At 48.0% G+C, this 25517-nt stretch overlaps 1 pseudogene across 1 annotated transcript; it reads right to left on the reverse strand.

The window, feature by feature from the left end:
• Positions 1 to 1851: 1851 nt before the first annotated feature.
• LOC310913355 (parapinopsin-like) lies at positions 1852 to 25200 on the reverse strand (annotated as a pseudogene). Its single transcript, XR_014592757.1, has 4 exons — positions 24795 to 25200; positions 22119 to 22438; positions 7369 to 7602; positions 1852 to 4158 (listed from the first exon to the last, which is right to left on the reverse strand). The product of XR_014592757.1 is annotated as a parapinopsin-like (transcript).
• Positions 25201 to 25517: the final 317 nt, after the last annotated feature.

The following is a 25517-nucleotide window of genomic DNA, read 5'->3' on the forward strand; positions in this document are numbered from 1 at the left end:
ACTTTTCCTCAGAAAACTCCATTTCCTGGAGAGACTTTTCCTCGGGCACTGTTTCTTCCCGGGATGGGGCCAACACAATCCATATATAAAGAGTTCTTGAAAACTTCTTCTCTAATCAGCCAAGGGGGTCTGTGCCTCTGGGAGGGAACATATGACGTGTCCCAAGGGACACATCCTCCCTGTGAGGGTGGTGCCTGTGCTGGAATCATCCTTTGCTGCTCCTGCCCGATGCTAAGAAGGGAGAGCTCTAAAGGAAATGAGGCTGCTTGGAACTGTTTAATGTGAATTTCCTTTCTGGTATCAGTTTTGCTTGACTCTAAACCTAGTTCTTGGATTTGCATCTGAAAACTCTGCAAAGTCTCTCATGGGATATCCTAGGGGCTCCCTAGGGATTGGATCTGCATGCAGTGAAATACCTACGTTCAAAGGCAAATAGCTTTTCCTTATCACAAAAAAAAAAGGATGCAAAGTAGCGCCAGGGGTGAATTTCAGTCATTAGGTAATTTTTCATATATGGAAGGTGCTGAAAAACAGGTAAGGGATGTTGGAGTCCAGGGCATCCCTCTGGGCGCTCTGGAAAGTCACAGACTTCAGTAGAGAGGCTTGGGACTTGAAAAAAAGGGTCTGAGGTCTGTGCAGGGGGGTTTGCCTGGCACAGAGCCCAGGAAGAAACAATCTTTGACTTTGGTCCATATGAAAAACATCTTACAGAGAGAAAAATTGCAAGTCACAAAGGTGTTACTGAGAGTAGTGTAGTTATCACTATGTAGAAGATTTTATAATTTTGAGTTTTTAGAATGTAGATGCAAAGGGACAAGATGGAGATTTTAGGGCGGTGCCTTGAGTTCTTCTTCTTCTCCCTTGGCATCCACCTTCTGTAGTGATGTGGGCACAAAGTAGTTTCACTGGACTGAATCAAAGTAGACATGACCCTGTTATATAAGTGATAAACATTAGCACAGAATTGTAAATAATGGGTACGTAGTTATCTGTATAAGAGGTAGCGACCTCCCATCACGGAGGGAGTCACCTCGTGTCTGGGCTGCTGTGAACATCTTGGCTGGACACAAAGAGAATTGTAAAATAAGAACTAATAAACAACGTGAGAAACCAGAAAACCAAGACCTTGAGACTCCTCATCATTCTCGCACCGAGCACCGAGCACCGAGCTCAGCACAGAACACAGAGACACAGAGTCAGACAGAAGACCCTAAGTCCTTCAGGGGTCAAGAGAGAAAATCACTCCCCCAGAGCCCACATGAACCACCAGCCTTGGAATCTTGGGTGAGAAACAACCAGATTAAACTCAAGAAAGGGAAGGTTTGACTGGTTCCTGAACACCCTGTGATACTGCTGGTTACCCAGCTACAGTGCTTTGATTTTAAAAAATCCAGGTAAATGGTTATGAAATGATAATGTCTTTTAATGACAGCTGTTGCAGACAGCAAACCTACCTGCTGAAATGAAATTACAAGCTGCTCATGAATCTCAGAAAGTACAGAGCTGTACACTCATTGACAAAATGGGAGCTCCTTTTCAAGGAGGAGGATTTTGCTCTCACTTTGGAAGTGTAAACTGTAATCTGGGGATATTTGTGTTGTTTTTCTTGTGCTGGTGTGTGTGTATGGCTTTTTCTGTATGTTTTTCATAAAACTGGTATCACCTAGATCATATTATCCAGCAAATTGGGCAGAGTATCCCAAAGGAACAGTTGGGCAGCACAAGTCAAGTTCAGTTGCTGTCAAATATAAAAATTGTGTGAGGGCTGTGGCCGTGAGTTGTTCAGGAGTCAAGGCTGGTGAGGTTCCACAGGAGAATATTTTTATTTACAGCTACAACACCCTGTGTGTTTCCAAGCAGGGCAGGCACAAGCTGCTCTCAGGTGCTGTTTGCAGCAGGTTACAGGGTTAATGGAACAGAAACCAACAATTTGTGTTGAAAACATACATTTGTGTCACAAACCATGAACTATTTATCACCTCAGAGACATCTACCAATGCTAGATTTGTATGCTCTAAGACAGAACAGATCCTTGCATATACAAAAACCACCAGTCACAGAGTTGCATTATTATTATTAATGTAGAAATTCATACTGGAATTTAACAATCCACCTAGAGACAATACCAAGGGAAAAGATGAACTGAAAATTTCCTGGTGTGCTTTCTAATCTGAAAATAACAAACTACTCTTCAAAAATATGTGCTTATAATAAATAATTGATTAGTATTGCTTAGCAGTAAGTGCAGTATTGCTTTGATTTCATCCACTAATATAACCTCAGTAAAAGCCTCAATTCATGGCTTCTGCTTCTGTATTTTAAAACATTTGTTGTTGTTTAGGTTATTAGTACAATCGTGGTTTAGGGATAAAAAAAGAAATACGTTGCAAAATAATGTTGTGACTACAAGGAAGCTTTTGTTAATATTGCAAAGAAAAAATAAACCCACATCCCTGGAAGAAAAAGACAGCTTCGATCATTTGAAAAATCAAAAATATCCTTTTGGAACAGGTACCCTGGTGGTAATATGTACAGAGTGTTCACTCACACAGACCCCTTTGCTGGCTGATATATGGTAATTAAAGCACTGTGGTACAAGTTTTTGACAGCTGTGTCGGCAGAACTGTGGATTTGCTTCTGTGTGAAACTCCTCTGAAAGAAAGCATTTCCACGTCGTTTGGGATTTGAAAAATAATTGTTCACAGACTGGTGCTTTTTCATGTTTTCCTTCCAATTTGGGATGAAAATATTGTCTAAATATTGAGATTGTGCTCAGAGTTAATGAGGGAGAAGGTTGTTCCCTATTTGTTTGTTTGTTTATAATTCTTCCTCCAGATGCACTTCTGAGGCTTTCCAAGGCTTTTCTGTTTGGAGGAGACACCACCTGTCCCTTCCTTCCCAAAGATGGTCCACAAGGAAGATCCTGTAGAAAACCCCCACCCAACTTTCCTGCTGGGGTCACAGGGACAGTTCTGGGTAAAACCACTCTGTTCACATTGTGTTCCCACTCTGTTCCCACTTGTGCCAGTGCTGCAGGGTTTCCCTGAGGCATTGCAGTGCCCACAGCCTTCCCTGGCCCTTCTGGCTCCACAGAGAGCCTCCTACCCACACTTCCAGAAGGGGCTGGAATTACTTCTGTTTTCTCCTAATGCTCACAAACTGACAGACTGTTGGAATTCTGGAAACCTAGATTTTAGGGTTTTAGTATGTAGTAGTATATGTGAAGCAATATGGAGGATTTGGGGTGTTGTCTAAGTCTTTCTTATTCACCTTCTTCTTCTTGGTTTCAGGTGGTTTTCTGTAATTGGGTGAAAAGGTCCTCACTGTGGGCCTTGAGTGGTCATTATTGGGTCAGAAATATAAATAATACAGGTGTCACTTTGGTATTGGGTAATTATCACTTAAATAACCTTGGAAAGAGTCAGAGGTTCTCCATTTTACCTCATTTCTTTAACTTGTTAGTTACAGCTCAACGGCTCATGAGACTGTAAATGGATAAGAAATAATAAACATCCAAGTCCCAACTCGAAAACTGCATCTCCTGTGTTTCAGTCTCAGCTTTGGCAGTGGCTAAAAAGAGGCCAAAACCCTGACAGCAGATTTCCAGAGACAAGGACTTTACCTAGCTGACTGCTGTGCATTCAGAGTTGCTTCTTCACTGAGTCTTGAGAGGGAGTTATTTTTGGTGCAGTAACTTTACGAGCTGATAATTAAAAAGAAAAGTCCCTGAAATACTTATTTTCCTAAGCTTTAGCTGCCATTTCTAAAGTTTGAAACATAACCAACTCACAAACTTTAAATTTTAGTCGAGCTTTACTTTGTAACTGCATAGTTCTTCCTAACCTGTTCAGGTTAGTATGGAAAAGCAATGTGAGACTTTTTGGAGGAGCACAATCCAAACCAGGGAGAGAAGGACCATCTGCAGCCTGATCATTCCCTCCTGGAGAGCCTGTTTGCCTCCTCTCCTCACGTGCAGGTGGTTTCTTGGAGCTGTCCCACAGCACCATGCTCTGGATCTCTGTTTTGGGCTGGGTGGGCTTGGCTGGTCTTTGGCAGAAGCTCTTTAGAACCTGGCTTTTGTTGTTGCTTTTTTAACCTGGGCAAGGAGCTCGCGGTGGATTTGTTGCATCTCAGGAGTGCCACAAAGCACCTGTAAAACTGTCAAAGAAAGAGAACAGCAAGTTAGCAGGAATTTAGTTCACCTTGGGTTTTATAAGACAGGCTTTATCTCATGATCTTTGTATTAATTAAGTTCCTGGGATAGCTCTGGAACAACATGGGTGTGATAATATTTTGTACTGGAGGTTGAAATGCTTTGTAGAAAGAAATGTCATTGTGCCAACAGACCTTGGCCTCAGCATGAGCAGTACAGAGGGAAGAGAGCCATAAGCAAAATTCTGGGGCAGGTTATAGGCCTGAAACAGTTGTCCTGTGTTTTTATTGATTACAAATATCACTGGCAATGCAGAGACTAGAAGGGACTAAATGCTCTCCAGCCAGCTTTCAGGTCTGCAGGATCCTATTTCCTGACTGAGCTGATGGAAGCACTTCTGTGGCACAGAAATTTTGGGGAGCTGACAATCACTGGTGCTGGCCTGCAGTCAGGTTATGGATATATCCCACTGCTAAAAGTGTGCTATGGATTGAACTAATTGCATTTCCAATGAAACTGATGCTGGCTGGTTTGGTTTGTGTTTGAGCAGGGAAAAGATGAAAACCTGGTTTAAGCTCTCAGAAGGGCTTGGTTCAATACCCACACCTGGAGGGATTTTTTTTCAGTTGCATGGCAAAACATTCTGTGTATCTGAGAGCAGAAGGAATGTGCCAAGAATGAAGGTAAGGAAACTGCCTGGAGCTGAAAAAAAAAATGGGTATTTTAGGTGGTGTGGACTGTGTGCATGGCCTCCCTAAAGCTGCAGGGTCAGTAACTGCTGATAACTCTTCTCTCTACATTAAACAGTCCAAAACAACTTTACTGGTAATTCTTTGTACAACACAGCTCCTAGCAACAACCTCTGACAACTCTTGTTACCAACAGCCAAGTGAAAAAACAAGCTGGTTTTTCATCAGCAGCCTTGCTTGCTGGGGAAAATGGCTTTATAAAAGTTTTACACAATTTTTGCATCAGCTAAGATTCCTTTTTTTCTGCATTTTCTGGAGAATTGAACTTTGTAATAATCATAAATTTTTCATCAGCCTTTCACCACTGAGCATTGAAATATTAAGCAGCTTCAAAACTCATGGGGAGTACTGTCTATTCTCTAGTTTTCACTTTGCCCTCTCCCCTCCTGGTCAAGCTCTCATGGCTCTTCCCAGGTATCTTTCTGCAGCTGTTTAATCCCCAGTAAATTTCTGTTACAGTTTGAGAGTCTCTTCAATCTGTTTAACCTTCAGCTAGTCCTTGCCTGGATACATTTCCTCCATGTGAATGTTATTTTGTCTGGTCTGCTCTGGGATTTTATCCAGCTTGATTAGAAATTTCTGAGCATTTACCAAAGTAGGGGAGGAGCCTGGACATAGAATTGTATTAGAAATAGCACAGAATTAGAGAGCAATATCAGCTGTGTGAGTTGTCAAGGCATCTCCTATAGATTTCCAGAGCCTCAGGAATGCTGTTGGTGCTGAATGGGATTTTCTGGATGACCAACATCTCCTGCTTTCCCCTGCCTGACACTTCTGGGTGGCTGCAGCATACTCTGCTCTGAGGTTTTCTCTTGAGGGCAGAGAAACCCAGATTATTGACTTCTTATTCTACACTGAGCATGGAACCCTGAGCAGTGACTGCTGCTAAAATACTAGCTGAGCAGTGGAAACCAAGTGGAATTTAAGAAAAATCCCAAACCAAAACCAGCACAAAAACCCCTCCACAAACAAAATAAAGTGTGTTTGGAGCACCAGTAGTAAAAGTTTATGGCGAACTTCAGGAGTCTGACATGGATAAACCCAGTTTAGTTTGTGTCTAGCTGCTGCCTCTCAGCAAGCTATGTAGTAAAAAATTAATTTAGAATTGTCTGCAGAGAACTCCTCTGCACAGTCTGTGTTGTTTCAGAGTGCTCTTTCCAGCCCATGCACACATTCAGATCAGCCTGTGGTTTCTGAATTGACTCTCTGTATTCAAGCAGGGCTGGATGTGTTTGGAGGGAGTCAGGGTCACCCTTTATGTGAGGCTGTGCTTGGGGCTTTTCCCCTGCTCGGGGATGGCAGTAGCTCTCCAATGTTCCAGGTGGTTCTATGAGGGACTTTATTTAAAAGTTGATAACAAAGGAGAAGGGAATAGAGTGCTCCTATCCCAGGAAGATGTCAGGGAATTCTGCAGAAAGGGACTGCACGCCCCTGGGCTGTTTGTGGCAGTGAGTGGAGCTGATGGATGCTGTGGAGATGATGGATGGTGTCATGGAAACTTCCACTCCCTGGGAATTTCTCATGTCCCAGTAAAAACACCCACAGCTAATTTAAGCCAGACCTAAATCAATCTTTTACCATCATCATTTGTTTTCAAGAGAAAGTGAGCAATTTACTGTCTGTGCTTCCTAACAGCTTCCAAAAATCATTTCAAGTGGAGGATTTGCTGGATTCAGAGAAACAAATGATCCACTGCTATAACCCAGCAGTGCAAAGATCAATGAAATGTGCCTGAGCACATGGGCTGGTGGAGCTGGACCTGGCTGAGGACTGGAAGAGCTCTGATGCTCTCTTTTTTTCTCTGTAGATCTCTGCTCATCTTCACTTTTATTCTCTGTCCCTGCGCAAGGGGCTACCCCAGCTCCTGCCTGCTGTGTCTGTCCCCTGCTCCAGCTCCTCTAGCAGTGCTTTCATGCATATCCTCACTGCTCAGGGCTCCCACCAGCTCTTAGGAGGAGAGAGCAGGACCAAAGAGTGCCTGAAGGATTTGAGGGGGGTTAAAAGAGCAAATCAGGGAGGGGAGAGCTAGTGTTGTGAAGAGGAGGCGTTACTGTGGGCAGTGTGCTGTGCAGGGGCTCAGTGTGCGGCAGCAAGAGCTCACACCCTAACAAGACTTCACACCCTAACAAGACTTCTCGTGTCTGAGTTACCTCAGACAATTTCTGCTGCTTTCATTCTTGCCAGAACACAGATTTATTCTCTTTTTGTCAAATTGTGCAAAGGAATGGAAGCACCTATCATTTGCCATATGCACATATGAGGAGTTGGGCATCCAGCTTCCAAAAACACAGATTTGTCAAATAGATTCGCTCCTTGGAGCCCTTTATCCTAACGCTAACCCTTTTCCAGACCTTCCCTCTCATGAATTTGACTGGTGTCACTGATGCTCTCTTTCTCTCCCCTCGCTATTTTGTGACTCCTTGCATACATTTAATCCAAATGAGTGAAGGAGAGCATTTCACTGACCTGTTTGTTCAGAAACACGTAGATGATGGGGTTGTAGACAGTGCTGCTCTTGGCAAGGATGGCTGGGATGATGCTGGCTGCTGGGGTGATGAGCCCAGGCTGCCCAATGGTGGCTGTGAGTGCCACAGCTGCATAGGGCAGCCAGCAGAGGAGGAAGCACACCACCATCACCACCACCATCACCAGGACACGCTGCTCCCTCCTCCGGGCCAGCCCTGTGTGGATGCTGCTCACCTTGAGGGGACAGAGGCACAGGTAAGGCACCAGCACTGCTGCTGCTGGGGACAGAGAGGGTGCCTGGGAGCTCCTGGGTGGCTGCACAAAGGGCGGGGCTGTCAGTGTCACCTGAACCCTTCTGGCTGGAGAGGAGAACCGCCATGGGCAGGGTTGATTTGGGGTGTGCTCAGTGTCCCTGAGAGCAGGGCAGTGATGCCTTCTTGGGCTACCTAAAAACAGAGGCCAGATAAACTCAAGGGAATAAAAAGGGCCTTCAGGTACATTTAGGGCATACAAACCCACCCAAGGGCTGCACCCAAAAATGGACAATGGGTCACGAGTTTTCACACTTTTATAAGTTGGGTCCATTTGCATATTGGGGGTTCATCTTCCAATTACAGCTTCAGCTAATGAAGTCATTTACCCCAAGTTTTGCTCTCCCCAACTCACTTTTCTTTCCATCTCTGGAGGCCTGAGACACTGAGGTGTCCTTGATTCCCAGGCATGGAGGGAATTCCCAGGAGAGGATTTGTCTGGCCAAAATGGGAAACCAGCAGTTCACATTGTGTGTGGAGTTTAAAGTTCTACACTAAATAATTGCAGGATTACAAATATATGAAAAACATAAAAGCTAAAATGCTAAGGCATCAGCAGGATCAGAAAAAGTGCTCTTCATCTACAACAGCCTTCTCCAGCTTAGTCCAAATCCCAGCTTTTAATGGGAATACCCTGGGCAGTCCCCTGGTGTGAGCAGAGGACAGCAGCTCTCAGTGCTCCAGAACCACTGCCCGAGGGCTGCCAGAAGAGATCCCCCAGCAAGGATGAAATGCCCTGTACCCACAGGCCCTGGGGCAAGGAATACCGGGGGGTTGAAAGAAGTTCCTGCCCTGAATCCATGGCAAAAGGCAGCATTTGAATTAGAGTGATTTACAGCAGGCTCCTCCTCTGGACTGTGGGCTCACACATGCTTGAAAGTAAATCACTGCATATAAACACTGCTGGCCTGTGCCTCTCCCTTGTTTCCTAATTTTCAGTGTTTTGAAACCCAGACCTTTCAGTGGCTGCTGTGTAATGCCTGTGCTGAGAAGTGCTGCAGCAAGCACGAGGAACTGATTATTACAAGCAGATTTATGGGGAATCCACCGGGATGTATTTGAGTGTTAGAAGTCACCTTGAGACTAATTAAAAAACCCAACCAAAACTGTTCAAAAAATAGAGCATATCTGTAATTGCCTGATGAAGGAACTCAAATACCAAGTATTTTATAAATATCTTGTTAATGTGCAAATGAAATATTTTATGACACTTGTCTGTGATTTAAAGGAAAAAAAAAAAAAATGGTATTTGCCACTAGGCAAATAAAGTTGTTAATCAAAATATTTCCATTAGTGAGAAGTGAATATTTCACTCAGAGCCACCCACAGGCATCAGTAGCTCAGATTTATTCACAGACATCTCAGACAGAAAGCTCATATTTATCTTCTTACATTGTATCTCCTGGAGTTGATAAGAATTTTGCAGGGCACGTTCCCTGTATGTGGAGTTTTTGAGAGTCTGGCACGCCTTTGTATAAAACTTCACTCAGGCTGTGTGATGAAATCCAAACAGCTGGATTAGGGTGGAAATAGGAATGGAGACAGGAGAGGGGCTGCATTTGGCACCATGCGCTCTTGGTTTTTGAGGCTCATGATGAGAGGCACTGAAAGGCATCAGCACCAGCTGCCAGGGCTCTGTATCCCCACACAAATCCCAGTTTCTTTGTGCCTTCCTGAGGTCCTCCTGTCCAACCCCCCCTGCCAGGAAACACCCGGGGCAGGTGGTGGGTGGTGGCTTGCATGTGGAGCACCTCAAGGAAAACCAAAAGCTCCTTTTGGTTCCATTGATTTCTGTCAAGATCAGAAAAGAAAACCCAACAACCTCTTCCTTCCGATAAGGTCAGAGGGGACAAATGTTTTACTGATGTCTTCTAGGTGGAAATCAGGCTGGTGTGAGGCTAGGCATGGGAGGACGGCTCTGGAGGGATTTCCCATTTAATAACCTTGAGCAGGGGTCACAGGGAGCTGTGTAATGCTCACTCTCCACATCTGCAATTCCTGCTGCAGGGCACGGAGCTGCACAGGGAGGAGCAGCTGCTTTGGCCACTAGCTTCAGCTTAAAGCCAGTGGGGACTTCAGCTGCTGCATGTTCCCCCTGGGCAATGCTCCCCTCTCAGGTAAACTCTAAACTCAGGTATTGCTCTCTCGACTTTTGAAATATTTTATCCTTTCCTAAGAAAAAAGTGAAAAGCTTGCAGTTTTCAGACTGTTGATGCCAGGGAATAGCTTCATGGGTAAGCAAGGAAAGGTTTCAATTTCCTTGCCAGCAGCAGGAAATTATTATTTTCATCCTATGAGGCCAGAAAGTTTGAATATCCTCCCACGTCTGTAACTCTCCTTGAAGCATTTTTGCTTTCAACTACAAGGCTCCCCTGGTCAGTCAAGGAAACCTTAGATATTCATATTTGGCACACATACAGAAAACTTCTGAAAAACTAACCAAACCCAGCAACCTTGAAATGTTGCTGCACTCCATCAGCAGATGTTGACTTGGCTTTGCCATGGAACTGTGGGCTGTGCCTGGCATCAGATCCCCCTCTGGAGGTGGACAAAGCAAAGAGCTGAGTAAAAACGATGCTGATGGATGGTGCTATGGGCTTGTAATTTAATTTTGTCTTGATAACTTCCAGGAAAGCTAAGAGCACAAGTCTGGCCCATGGAGACTGGAAAGTCATTTCAGGCTGTTCCTGGCTCAGGGGTAACAGCAGCAATGCCACTGCAGGAGTTTGGCACAGGGGTGCCCTGGCTGTGCCCTGACCTGCTGTGCACTGTCCTTTGCTTCTGGTTTGGTCGAAAATCTAAACTTCAATTCTGCTGCACAAGAAATTTGTTTTTAAAATCTCATTATTTCTGTAGGTTTTGGTATAGAAAACAGTCATGAAAAGTGTGCTTTTATAGGCTTCATATTTTCTCTACTGGAAATTGAGTCTCTGTTTCTTCTAAAATGATCTTTTCAGTTTCCTGGAATTTATTTTACCTCTGTATTGCACCTTCTATATGTTGAATGAGTGGCCCAGTGTACTGAGTTAGCAGGACTGAGGAGCTGCAAATCCTGGCCCCATCTTGTTCTTATAATGTTTTTTCTCTTGTACTTCCCATGGGTGTTGATTTTTTACTGGCTAAGTTTCTTTGTGTTTCCTCCTGAAGAGAAGCACCTCAAGGTGGTGATTCAGCCTGCAGAAGCGATTAATTTGCCTTTTTTTTAAATTTCACTGACCATAATTGGGATTGTACACAGCTATCCTCCCAGTGTAGGAGCAGAAATGCTCACAAATAGTGTTTGTGTGGTGTGGCAGGGGATGTCACAGACAGAAGGGTGTGAATGAGTGACTAATGCACCAAGCAATCAAGACAGGTTTAAACAGAGGTCACTGTGGACACAGCAAATCCCTGGTTGATATTGCTGACACTGTGCAGAAAGAACAGTCATCCCTTTACTAGGAAATGTTTTCAGCACTGGGTATGGAAATTGCTCAGCCACATCCAGGTCTGGAGAGCAGAGCTGAGCCACCTGGGAGGTTCAGCCATGAAGCTCCTGAATCTCCAGGGTTATCTGAGAATCTCAGCTGAATCACTGACTATGTTTTCTCTTGGTTTTTTTTTGTGAAACCACCATTCTATTTAGAGTTTAGAGAATTGACAGGAACACTCGTGGGACTAAGAGGATGGTCCTTGAGAAGTGTCAGAATAAGGGAGATAAAGTGAAAAAACCTCATCCAAACTGTGCCTGTGCTGGCCTGAACATGCCAGCTGAGCCCTGTGAGCAGAGCAGAGGCAAAAGGGGCAGCACAGGCACTCCTGGGCTATGGCAGCAGCTGAGCACCTTCAGGCATGACTGTGTTCATCAGAACAAGTCCCAGAGCTGTGGAATCAGATGTACTCAGTTACGCTCTGCCCTGGAGAATTCATGGCTGGGGTTGTCTGAATATGTATTGAGGAACCAGACTGTAACCCAATGGAGATACAATTAAATTGCACAGCCTGTGCATTGAAGGTCAATCTGATTTCTTCTGAAGAGGATGTGAGAATTCCTGGTGGTCCCTGCCCATGAGCATATGCCCTGCCTCCAAGAATTGCTAAATGCAGGTAGCTAAATTGGATGCTTCAAGGGAAACCCTCAACCCTTTGGGGTTGGATTAGATGATCTTTAAGGTCTCTTCAAACCCAACACAACCCATTCTATGATTCTATGACTATTGAGAATTTCCTTGAAGTTCTGAAACAGTGGGCAGCCATTCAGTGCTGGAGTATTTCATGATCTCCCCTAATACTAATTAAAAATAGTTTTGCTTGGAGAGGAAATAAATGGCTGACGCTCCCATACAGAAATGTTCCAAGAACAAGTTGGATTTTATTTTAAGGAAGTTTTTTCTATCCCTCCTAACATTCAAACCTTTCAATTATGCTTAAAAGCCTCTAAGCACAATCATAAAAGCTGGAAACTCGTTACCTGCATTCACAGTGAAGCGCTGGCTTTCTCAGGAGTCCCATCCATTCAGTGCCTTGCCATGAAAAGGAGCATGGGGAAAGCAAGCTGCCAGCTCTATTCCATGTCTGTTTTATGTTGTCTGTGAGAGGAGAGCTCTGCTCCTGACAAACCTGGGGCTTTTACCCCAAAAAACAGTGAGGAAACATCTTGAGGTCAGTCAGATCAGCAGATCAGTCTGCAGCACAGCACAGGGGCACAGGGGGAAGAGCAAAGCTGGAGGCTCAAAATGACCTGAGGCAAAAAGCAGCTCCACTGCTGGTTTGTCCTTTGGAAATTTCTGCCTCCCAGATTCCCAGCATGCTGATCACCTGCACCAGATCTGGTAAACTGACACATCATGAGGCTTAGCTTTATCACTGGCGACAAAAATCAAAATTCCTTTGCTTGAGTGAAAGACAAACCTTTGTAGTGCCCTTTGTGCAACAGCAGCTAAGCCCTGTCCCCACTGGCTGGGGCCCAGGTTTTTCCTATATGAAAGAGGACCATTAGAAGCCCCTCTGATTTATATATATATGTGCATATGTATATATGTATATATGTATATATGTATATATTTTTTTAATGTATATTTCTGCATGCCTTGGGGGGGATGGAGGAGTGTGAAGAGAGGGTGATGTTTTGTAAAATATGTGAAATGAAAAGGGTTTCTCAGTCCTCTGAAAGTCTCAGAAAATGCAACACCTTTTTCTGCAGGGGCAGCAGAGCTTCCTGCTCTGCCTTGGCTGAAAGTGGGGGGCTCTGCCAGCCCCAGCTGCACACCCAGCAAAGCTGAGCTGGCAGGGGACAGTGGAGATGGAAACTGATTTCAAATTGTGGGTATTAATGTCAAGGGCAACCCCCCACAATTATTCTGAAGGCTGGGAATCGTTCCTCAGGATTTCCAGGGCAGAAGCAAGCCTGTCTGCAGGCTGTGGAGAGCTTTGCACCTTCCTTCCACAACCACAGCATTCCTGACTCTTGGTGTCTGGCCTGGGACTAAGAGTATTTTTATGGATACTAAAACACCGTATGCACGGTAAGGAATAAAACATCTGCTAGGAATTGTTTTTGCCTCCAATTGCTGAATAATTTCAACCAGAATTCCATCCTTCTTTTGCAGGAGAGGTGCTGAGCTGAGGGAGCTGAGCCTTGAGTTTGGCTTCTCCCAGGAGCTGCTCTGCTTTCCTTGCCTGAGGTTTTTGGGCTCCCCTGCACTGCCCCGTGCCCACTCCTTGCCTAAGCAGAGAATCCAGAGCAGAGATGTCTGTGACCTGCCCAGCTGAGAGCTGCCCCCTCTCTTCTAAGGGCAGAGAAATCTGATGTGCAAAGGCAGAGAAATCCTCAGCCACATTAGTGCATTTGTATCACTCAAGCTTGACAACAGTCCACATAAATTACCAATTTTTCTAGTCAAACATTTTCTTTCCCCCTGCCTTTTTCCTCTGCTGTTTTACCTTTTTCTCCCTCAGTTATTGACACACAGTTTGGGTTGCCCTGAGCATCACCTTGCTTTTGGAATGCTGTAGAGACCTCCACCTAACTTGGCTGTGCCAGGGAATGGGACAGATGACAAATGCGACCATTCATGATGTACAAAGTGTCCTCCAAATCCCACTGACCTTTATGCCTCAGCTTCAAACCTGAATACAGGGTGTGTTCATGTACCCGGATGAGTTGGGTTTGCACCAAAATACCCCAAGTTTGCTTGTTGATACAAAGAGGACACCCACAAGTTTGGTGGATCCAGACAAAACTTCTGCACCTTGGGCTGTGCTTGTGCCCAGCTCTAAGGGCTGGGTGAAGATTTGCCTCTGCAAATCATCCTTTCTTCTCTTTTCCTGTAAGTGGAGCTTGTGGAAAATCCCCTGTGGTAAATGAATTAACAAGAATGGTACAGTGGAAATTTGGCCAAAAGCTCTTAAAGCTGGCTCTAAGCAAAGGGAGGTAGTCTCAGGCTGGCAGGGGATCACACAGCCCATGCAGGGACCTTCCACTGCTGATGGCCCTCTGGAATCTGCTGTTTCCAGTATTAACACAGACCTCTGCCAAAGCTTATAGGGAGGTGAGAGAAGAGAGAAGAAATCCATTTCCATCTGCTGTGCTGATGTCTTTCACCTCTGCTGTGCTGATGTCTTCCACCTCTGCAACAGTAATTTTTCTCATTTCTGAGAGGGCTTGGAAGGTGCCAGAGGAGTCAGTGAGGGCCTTGTGGTGTGCAAGGGAGGAGCTCTCTGGCTCAGATATCCTTTGATGTGCTGGCAGCATCCTCTCACATCCACCTCTGTCCCCTCAAGGGTGAACCACATGATTTAAGATCAAAATTTAAATCTCATTTCTGTCCCTCACTGTTATAAACATAGAGGGCTGTAAGGAGAGGTCCTGTAATCACTAAAGGGGGTTAATTTTTAATTTCAAACACCATAATATTAAAACAATTCCTCCTGATTGTTGTTTGCAAAGGTTGCAGCAGGTTGAGTTGCTGGATTGTGAGTGTGTCCTCGTCCTTCTCAGCCCCTGAGCTCTCTGTGACACAGGCAGGGTTGTGTTACACTTCCAGGCCTGGGGGCTGCCTGTGCAGGGATGTCTTTTCGAGTTCTGGATCTGCACAGCCCATCTGTCAGTGAGAATGGTGATTAAAACGTCTCAGCACCACTGATGGTCACACGGGTTTGGTTCCCCTCCTTCTGCACCTTGCACTGATTCTTCAATCAGAAATGACCGTGGTGAGACTGTGTTCTTCTCATTGAGAGTGGAAGTCTGTGGGAATCCTGGAAACTGAGAATTTCAGGCTTTCTGTGCTAAAAGGCACTGACCCTCAAGCAAGTACTGCATTTGATCTGAGGCTGTGGAACAGGCTTCCAAAACTGAGTGATAACACTGGGGTTGTGGGTGTGTAGTTTGAATAGAAATGTGTGATATCACAGGGTGAAAAAGTTAGGATTTAAGGCTTTAATATATAGTAATATATAGAGAGCAAGATGGAGGATTTTGGGTGTTGGCTAGGTTCTTCCTCTTTCACATTCCTCTTCGTGGGTTTGGGTGCCCTTTTCTAATTGGGTTAAAGGATCTGCATTGCGGGCCTTGGGTGATCATTATTGGGTTAAAAGTATAAGTAATCTAGGTGTCACCTCGTTAGTAGGTAATTAGCACTTTAAAGACCATGGACGGAGTTAGAGAAAAGAGCCGTTTTCTACCTTGTTGGCTGGAACTCACAACCTATGAGACTGTGTTATAGATAACAATTAATAAACTACTGAGTCCAAACAAGAGAAAACTGCATCTCCCGTGCTTTAATCCCAGCTTAACACTAAGCTTAACAGCTAAGAAAAGAAGAAAAGAAGTCTTCTCAAGTGTTATCTGTGACACACAACAGAGAACCAGGAATAGCCAGGGCAGGAGGGCAGGGGAGCTCAGCCTGCAGGACACGACTGCTCCCTGCTGTCCTAAGGAGAGAGCTCTGCAAGGCTCTGCTTCCTTCACTGCCTGTGCTCTGAGACTGCCCAGGTTTGGAAGAACCTGCAGAAAAATATCTGTGCTACAGGAGGGAAAAAAAAAACCACAGCTGCTTTCTTTTCAACTAGAAAAACCCTTAATGTGTTCATCAGGCCGGTGACTGCTGTAGGACAAATGATGCTGTGGCACACCCAGCACGATTTTGAGAAGCTGAGGACAGGCAGTGCCCCTCCTTAGGCAAATCCTCCAGGGAATCTCAGTATCCCCCAAGGGGGAAGTGTTGTCCGTTGTTCCAGAGGCGGCACCTGGGCCCTGGCCCTCCTTACACATGTGCTTTGTATTCACATGATGCCTTAGGACTTTAACTTTTATATTTTTCATATATTTGTAATCCTGCAATTATTTAGTGTAGAACTCTAAACTCCACACACAGTGTGAGCTGCTGCTTCCCCGTTTTGGTCAGGCACAACAATTCCCCTCCAGGCCTGGGAATCAAGGACACCTCATTGCCTCAGGCAAGAGAGATGGAAACAAAAGTGAATTGAGGGGAGAAAAACTTGGGGTAAATGACTTAACTAGCTGAAGCTGTACTTGGAAGATGAACCCCCCAATATGCAAATGGACCAAACTTATAAAAGTGTGAAAACCCATGACAGTTATCCATTTTTGGATGTAGCTCCTGGTGGGTTTCTCTGCCCTAAATGCACCTGAAGGCCCTTCAATAAATAGAACTGCTTTTTATTCCCTTGATTTTGTCTGTCCTCTGTTTTTAGGCAGCCCCAAAAGGCATCACACGAAGGTATCAGATCTCTCACTGCACACAGAAGAAGGAGCCCGTCCTGCAGCTCTGGGAAGGGGAACCTGCAGCAGGAACCAACCACGAGCATCCCGAATGGGCAGAGCTCCTGCTACCGTCCGAGTGGGGAAATACAGAAACATTCTGCCGCGTTTTCCCTGGGATGGAGCTCAGCTGAAACCAGGAAAGCAAATTCTTGGTTATCCTGTGCGTAGGTGGATTGATCCAAAATGATTTCCCTCTTCAATCACTGACCTGCGCGGTTCCTGCAGCTCCTCTGGCCTCAGCTGTCTCCAGACTGATTTTCTCATCCCTGGTGTCTGGGGTGTTCCAGTGCTTAAGCTGTCATGATTCCTGCCTTTGGGAATGTGTCTGTCTCACATGCTCAGTTTATGGTGCTGTTCACACTGCCCAGATTAATGCTGAAGGGGCAATGAAATCACCCTGCCAGTGGAAGGGAAATGCTGGAGAGCAGTGCTCTTCTCCCCCAGTTTCTCGTGCCCATGCTGTTGGAGGCTGTAACCCCGGCATAGGAACTGCTGGACTTGCTAATTGCCATAATGAAATTAACATGGAACACATGAAATGCCTCCTTGCTGCACTTTTTTCTTTTCCATAACACATGAGGGACCGAGGGGGCAGAGGGCTGGTGGAAACCATGCCAAGGTATTGGCTTTTCCTGCCTTGCCTGTGGTTACTGCTCCAGGTAGATTTCCCCTGATATGACTCAACCCAGGGCAGGAGTCTGTGCAGAAAAGCAGAATATTGAGCCTTGCCCTGCTCTGCTTGGATGAGCACTGGTCAGTAATTTCAAGGCAGGCCCTCAGATTCATTTGTCAAGGAGATGAGAGAAGAGCGGGTGGTCTGTGAATGAAAGGGAAAACAACCCAACCACACTGGAATACAGTGACACAAAAGCTGGGATTGATTATATTTGCATTGTGACAAGCCATGTGAGAGGACTCAGCCAAGCTTGTCAATGGCTCTAACTAATGACTTTCTAACCCCTGTGCTCACAAAATGATTTATCTGTTTCCAGCAAGCATTTCTAAGGTTGCATGTGCTGACTACAGCTGTTCCAAACCTGGAAGCAGAATGGCTGTCTCCTGCAGGAGTCATGAGTTTTGCCTGTGTGTTGCTGTTAGTGAGCTGGCTATTTCCAGCCAGAATCTGGGGTGCAGATCATCTTTGACCAGGTGGATTGCTCAGGCCTCTAGTGGGTATCTTTACACACCACACCTGGGGTTGTGCCAAGGGCTGACACACAGGAGAGCCCAGGGAGAGAGAGCCCTTCATTCCTCAGGACATCCCCAGCTCAGGGTGAACCCAGTGTTGGCTACCAAGTGCCAGTAAAAGAAAAAGTAGAAGAATTCTAAACCAGAAGAAATTCTAAACTACTGTTTCTTGGCAGCCCATTAGTTGTTTGCATTGCCAAAGCTGTCTCTGAAGAGTCCCCATGCACTGTTTCTCCTGGCTGCAGGGGGCTTGCAGAGGTTACAGACACAACCAAGCTGTTCAAAGCAGCCAGGCTCTGCATGAGGATGAATCCAGCCTCTCTCACTGCCCAGCTGCACATCCCAGAGGGTTTGTCCTGCTGCAGGCAGCACTGATACAGGCTACCCTGGCAGCCCCTGTCCTGCTCTGGCTGCCAGGCCCTCCCAGGGCACTGGGGTCTGCAGAGGAAGAGGCAGATTTGCTGTTTGCTTCTCACAGCTTGCTCAGCCTGGCTGCAGCTGCCTCACAGGCTCTGCTTCACTTCTGTCACTTCCAAACCTTCATAAATTCTGTCATTCTCCCCAGGTGATCTCAGCTGTGGCATGGAGCATACTATTTTTAATTAGTATTAGGACAGATCATGAAATGCTGGTAAATCAGCACTGAATGACTGCCCACTGTTTCAGAGCTTCAAGGAAATTCTCAATAATCACAGAAACAGAATAGGTTGTGTTTGGTTTGAAGGGACCTTAAAAATCATCTAATCCTGAACCCAAAGGGTTGAGGGTTTCTCCTGAAGGATCCAGGATACTGTGAACCCCTCTGGAGCTGCACACTCAGCTGTAGGGGCAGTGCCACGGGGCTCTGCACAAACCCAAGGCCATCCTAAATCATCCCTGCTCTCTGCAGCAAACCCCAGCTGGCAGATTTCTGCCTGTCAGGAATGGGACTGGACATGGGGGCACAGCCAGCTCCTGCCACCTCTGGGGCACTGTGGTGAAGCCAAGGAAGCAGAGATGAAGCCCCTCACCCTTCCAGGGCACACCTGCATCGTGCTCTTGCTTCCCCAGGACAGCAGCAGCCTCCTTTTTGCTTCTGCCTGGGCCCTGCACAGCCCCTCACAGGAGAGCTGGGAAACCCGTATCAGAGCAGAAAGCCTTCTCAGAAATGAGATCATTAAGACTAAAGCTCAGTGTGATTGGAATCCTAGACAAGCCCTCATTTTCTAGGGGCTGTTTTCAGAATTCAGGTTTATTGTTGACAGTGTGCTGTAATACATCCCAGTTCCTGTGATGTTAATTTTAAATGGCCCAGAAAAAACTCTTCCCTCTGGCCATTCCCTGCCAGCCTCAACCAAGACATGGGAGGAAAAACAGAAGAAAATCCGCTCTTGGTGGACAAAATTTCCTTCAAGTTTAAGGGAACTGTGACCTTGAAGCAATACAGTGGCAATGGGAGCCTGGATGGGTTTCCAGGAGTTTAATCCCCCCTGTGTATCTCCTGTGATGACAATCAGTTCAGAAATCAGAGCATGAGAATACAAATGTCAAGCAAAAGGATACAATTTTTGATGCCTGGCTGAAACCAAACCCCCTGATCTTCCAGCACAGTTTTACTCCTGTAAGTGGTGCAGATAATCTCAGTTACAGGTAGATATTCAAGGCAGGAGCTGAAAGCACCATTAAATGCTTACAGAGTGTTGCCTATAATTTAGAGTCCACTAAAATCACAAATGTCTTGTGTTCAATTCCTTCAATATTAAGCTAGGAAGTGAAGCTTATTTTGGTTTTGGGTTTGTTTGTTTGTTTGTTTTTATTTGTTTTTGTTTGTTTTGTTGTTGTTGTTGTTGTTTGTTTCTCTCTCTCTCTCTCTCTTACCCACACCAGGGATTTTGTTGCTTCTGCACCTTGCTGCCCTGGGGGATCCTGGGCAGCAGCACAAGCAGCTGGGAGCAGCCTGGGTCAGGAATGGGCGCTGGGGATGGGAGGCAGGAGAGAGGCTGTGGGGCTTCTGCCCCTGCACCTCCCCTCCCTCCTGGCTTCCCAAATGAGCCCAGCTGCATCCACAGGATCACCCAGTTTTGACTTTCCCTCTTCATGGAAAATTCCCCTTCCTGAAAGGATAACTTAGATCCAGAGAGAACAATTTACTATTTTTTTCCCATGTTTTGGGGTTTCTGCAGGACCAGAGAGCACAGGAAAGACAGCTCCTGACCTTTAGAGTTGTCTCCCATCTGACAGGGAGGGTAACAGCCCCTGCCACCACCCTGTCCCTCTTCCATGCCCCTGTTGTCCCTGGGAGAGCAGTTCACTTCACTAAAGGGATCCCATTGCTTCTCTGCACTCACAGAGGGCTCTGCTCAAGCTGCTGAGCTCTGCTGCTGCCTGAACTGCTGCTGTCACTGCCCCTGGCTAATTTCTGCAGCTGTCCTGAAGACAGACAACTCTCCTGAGCCCAAATGTAACATTTTATGTGATGGCTCTTCAGTGGGAAGAGTATTTAATGTAAAAACTTACACCACCAGTGCTGCTGCACAGGGGCAGCTGCAGCAGAAATCAATGTTGTGTTGGCACTGGAGAGGGCAGAGCCAGGAGAGCCTGTCCAAGCTGTGGGGATCACTCTGACACATCAGCAGAGCCTTCCACAGGAAAGCAGGTATACCTGCTGCTTCTTGCCCTTGGAGGAGCTCTGGAGAGGAGGAGCCTCTCTTGCAAGCAGGACCTGCTCCAGCTCCCAGTTGCTGTGGGTACCTTACAACAAGCAGTACCTCTGAAAGAGTAATTTTAGCTTTAAAAGTTGGAAAACCACTGAAGTCCTATGAAATCCAGCCCTTGCCTGCACTCAGGAGACTGGGCCATGGTGAAACAGCTGTTCCCAGCAGAGGGAGATCAGAGAGGACTGAGCTGCCTTTCGTGGCGAATGAAAGGTATTTGTAACAGGACAATGGGCTGGGGGCTGTATGAGGATTAATTTAAACACCTCCACTGGTTTAATTTGCTTTTGCCCAAAGTCCCTGAGCAATAATAAGCTTCAATTAAATGTTTACATCTGCAAATGTGGCTCACACGGTGACCTTTATTCTAATTCCCTCTTACCCTTCAGGTGCTCACTGCACGAGGTGAGCCCAAGCCAGGCCTGGTAACACTGATGGAGATGGAGCCCAGCCTGGGGTGGAGGTGTGGAGGTGTTTATTGGGTGAATGACCCCTTTGTGCTGGGATAGAGTCCCTGCCTGTCCACAGACTGGTCCCCAAGGATGGGCTGCCATGCTCACCAGCCTCCCCCAGCATCTCTGTGCCACAAGCAGCCAGTGCTGCTCCATCACTCCCTGGCACTTGTGGCTAAAGACAGACGTTCTTCAAAAATGAGAAAAAACCTCTGCACTGCATTTCCAGCTGCCTGACAGTGCTGCCCTGATGGTGTTTGGTACCAAATGTTCCACTGGGGTAGCAATATTAAAAGCTAATATTCCTTATCTTGGCAAAAAAAAAGCTCCTGGTCATTTATGGACTGGCTTTGCTTTGTGTCCAGGTTTATCTGCTCCATGTCATGGATCTGTCTTATAGGTTGTATTTGTTAAGTTACATCTTTCTGCTTTGCCTGATCCCACCAGCAGCTCAGTTATGTGTGAATATTTTCTGAGCAGCCTTTTTATGCAGGGTTCACTTTTCTGCCTTAAGAAGAGAAGTCAGAAATCACAGTTCCCACAGCCTCCACTGACCATGCAGCTGCTGGACCTGCTGATAGTGCTCACCTCTCCACAGCTTTCCTGCAGATTTAAATCCTAGGACCAAGGAAGGTAAATCTTTCCTAGTTTTAATTAGGGGTAATTTGAAGTATCTAGAGTGCTCTGGCAAACTTCCCTCATCTGTGATGTGTCATAGGGACCCCTGATGCCTTAGGATTTTAGCTTTTATATTTTTCAAACTCTGGACTGCTTTAGGGTATAACTTTAAAGCTCCACAGCCTGTCAGCTGCTGTTCTGTTTTATTCAGACACAATTCCTCTGGGCCTGAAACTCAAGAACACTTCACTGTCTCAGGCCCTAAAAAGTATTAACAAAGTGAATTGGGGGGAGCAAACTGGGGGTAAATTATTTCATTACCTGAAACTGTAATTGGAGCCTTCACCTCTGATGTGTAAATGGACCAAACTTAGAATTGTCTGAGAAACTCGTGAATATTGCCAACCTTGGGTGTAGCCTCTGGGAGGCTCTGGCTGCCCAAGGTGTATCTATTGAAGGCCTTTAATAAACACCCACTTTATTCTCTTCATCTTGTCTGGTCCCTGTCCTAGGGAGCCACCCCAGGGCATCACCTCCACACCTGAGTGTGACTTTTAAAGCCCTGGTGCACTGGAGCCTGTCACCCCAACAGCCACAGGACAGGCACTGTCCCGGGGTGGCAGCACATCTGGCAGCAGAGGAGTTCTCAAGGTGGAAAATGGTGATCCTCAGCTTCTGCCTGATTTGGGGTCACAGTCAAAAGGCAGCGGAGGAGTCAACTTACCTGCCTGACAGCACAGAGCAGCTTCTCATAGGATTAGCCAATGATTGCAAAAGGGATTACGAGGCAAAAGATGAAAAAACAGATGATGTAGGATGCGTCCTTGGAATGCCAGTTCACAGAGCAGGTTATCCCTGGCCCTTCCGGCCCATAGCTGCTCCAGCCAAAAAGCAGGGGGACAGTCCAGAGCAGGGAGTATGTCCAGGACAGGATGATGCCTGTCCATGTTTTCCTGTAGCTGGTGGTGTCAGGCTCTGCTGTTCTCGTCATGGTGCAGTAACACTCATACGAAAGCACAGCCAGGGAGATGAGAGAGATGATGCCTGTGTGAAACCAGACACTTGGATCAGCAAAAAGTGAATGAATGAAGGCTTTGCTCTGTCTCCCCCAAAAATATTTCAAGCTATGGATGAGACTGATGGCACTGGCTTTGGAAACAAGGTGGGCAAGGACTGGGACTGGCGGTGTCCCAGTGGGAGTGAGAGGTGCTGAGAGCCCGACCCCACTCACCAAAAGCTGGGGGTATTTAAACCTGTGTCCAGCCAGTGGCAGTCGGTTATAAATGTTGATCACTAATTAAGCACATCTATCTGAATGGATACGTGTGTGACCTGCATCAAAATCCTGGCTTTTTCATCAGATTTGGTTCTTGCTGCACCTGTAGAATTCAAGATTAATATCGAGATTGGCCCAAACTGTGGAGCTGATCTGGTGCTCCTCTGCCAGCTCCAAAGTGCAGCTTTCTGAACCCTTCAGAACCCTTCTGTGGGGGAAGTGCAGCCCCACAGGGTTTCCATGAGGATTTCATGCTCTGCATAATGAAGAGCTGTAGATTAAACCCATGCCCTGAAGCCCCTGTGCCAGCAAGAGCCCTGGTGTGTCCTCCTCAGGGGGGCAGGCAGCTCGTGAGCCTTTGCAGAGACAGTTATGGGTCTCCTGCAGTTGGGGTACTGCCAGCAAACACCAGAGGGGCAATAAAACCACCAGCAGCAAATCAAAGGCTGCTTTTGCATGCAGAAATGCTGGAGGGAGGTAATTTCTAAAGCTGATATAAGAGTTTGCAATTTCCCTCCACACACACGTCCCGGGCTGCACTGTGGAAGTGATGCTGGCAGGTACAGGGGGATATTGCTGGATGCTGACACACTCCTGCTAAACTTCCCTTGCCTAGTAAAGGTTTTACATGCACAAATTTGGCTTGTTACCCTGTAAAACTTCATGAGGGAAAGAGATGGAAGCAAACATCCAAACTGCAGCTGCTGCAAATATCTCTTTAGAGTGTGCAAGTGTGCATAAGCAGTGTCAGTGCCTCCTAAGGGGCTGTGTGAAGCCTGGGTGGCAGGCTCAGCTGTGTTCCTGGGGGTGTTCAGGTCTGTACTGATGGGCAGAGGGATGCCCTGCTGGTACAGCCTCTGCTCCCTGTGAATGCTGGCTGGGGGAGAGCCCCACTGATGTGTCCTGTCTGCAGTGGTACAGCAGCCTGGCAGAGACTGTCAGCACTGGGAAGCTTCAAAACACGAGCTGTTGTTATGTATAGCACGGTATCCATTGTAGCTGCTGTTCCCATGGCCCCTCGCCTGGCCTGCCCCGGGGCTCTCCCCCTGTGTGTCCGTCTGGCAGGTGAGCACAGGCCTGGGGAAGGGCAGAGCTCCACAGGGCTGTTCTTCTCTGCCGGTCTGTTCTGCTCGGTGCTGCCCACTCCCGCACTGGGATCTGGTCAGGGCTGGAAGGCACCAGATTTGCAGGAAATCGCGGCTGTGCAGGCTCAGAGCTGCCCGAGCTGAGATGTGGCACTCAGGGACAGGGTTTAGCGGTGGGCCTGGCAGTGCTGTGCTAGTTAGTAATTGACCTCGATGAGCCCTAAGGTCTTTTCTAAACTAAGCGAGGCTGATTCTATGCCCCGTTTTCATCCTTTAAAGTTTGTAGAGCTCTTCTGCAGCCTCTGGAAACACTCCGTGGAGCCTGAAGGAGAACTCACACTTAACGCTGCCTGGGGACTTCTGGGTTTTTTCCAGCCAAACAACCACTGAGGCTGGGGAAGTTTGACGCCAGCCCTGTGCTCCCGGCGTGCCGGGTGTCCCCTCCCCTCGCACAGCCCGAGCCCCGCCGCGCCCGCCGCTCCCCCAGCGCACCTGCGGCTCTGGGGCTGTGCCCCCGCTGCGGGGCTGGCCCGGGCCTGCCCTGCCCTGCCCTGCCCTGCCCTGCCCCGTCCTCCCCGGACCTGCCGGGGTTATCCCGTCCTCTCTCCGGAGCTGCTGGGGCTGTCCCGTCATCTATCTGGAGCTGCCGAGGCTCTCCCGTCCGCTTCGTTCCCGGAGCTGCCGACGGTGTCCCGTCCCGTCCCCTCCCCTCTCCGGGGCTGCCAGGGTTATCCCTTCCTCCTGCCGGAGCTGCCGGAGCTGTCCCGTTCTCTGCCCGGAGCCGTCCCGTCCGGTCCGCTCCCGGCGGGCACAGCCGCGCCCTCCGCCCCGCGGGTGCGACCCAGGCATCCCCCAGTGTCCCCGGCCCTGTCCCGCATCCCCCGTGTCCGCGGCCCTTCCCTGCATCCCCCAGTGTCCCCGGCCCTGTCCCGCATCCCCCAGTGTCCCCGGCCCTGTCCCGCATCCCCCGTGTCCCCGGCCCTGTCCCGCATCCCCCGTGTCCCTGGCCCTGCCCCGCTGCCCCACGGGTCCCACTCACCGCAGAGGGCAGTGGCGAAGCCGTGCCACGCGCAGGCGGTCCCCGGGGCGGCGGCGGCCCCCGCGGCCAGCCCGAGCGGGGTGCCCAGGGCGCAGCCCAGCAGGTCGCTGAGCGCGATGTTGAGCAGCAGCAGGTTGATGGGGGAGCGCAGCGCTCGGAAGCGCCAGAAGAGCAGCAGCACCAGAAGGTTGCTGCAGAAGCCCGGGCCGCCCAGGGCGCCCAGGCACACGGCGGCCGCCAGCCTCCCCGCGGGGCTCAGGCACCGCTCGGCCCCGTCCCGGCCGTCTCCGCAGGCAGCGCCGGGCCCCGGCATCCCCACACCGCGGGCGGGGAGGTGCCGGCTCCGCGCTCTGCCCTGCGCTGCCCTGCCCGGGCCGGCCCCGCTCCTGAGCGCGGGGAGCGGCATCCCCGGGGGGGCTGGAGACCCCAAGGGCTGAGCCGGGCTGGGCAGGGCTGGGCAGGGCTGCGGAGCTCGCCGTGGGGCAGGGGGCACAGCGGCAAAGCTGAAGGAGTCAGTAAATCTGGGTCAGAACCGCAGCGCTGGCTGTGTGCAGGCACCTCTGAGCGATGTGCGAGTCTCAGCCCGGCCAGTGGAGCTTTCGGAGTAACGCTGAGAAGAGCACGGGCTGACCTAGGCTTGCCCAGAGTGCAGGGAAGGTGAGGCTTGAGCTGCCAACCAGCCACAGACTGAAGTATTTCCGATCAGTTGAAGTTGCTTAAAAT

The sequence above is a fragment of the Zosterops lateralis genome, assembly GCF_965231275.1.
Source record: "Zosterops lateralis genome assembly, chromosome: 10".
Taxonomy (NCBI): Eukaryota; Metazoa; Chordata; class Aves; order Passeriformes; family Zosteropidae; genus Zosterops; species Zosterops lateralis.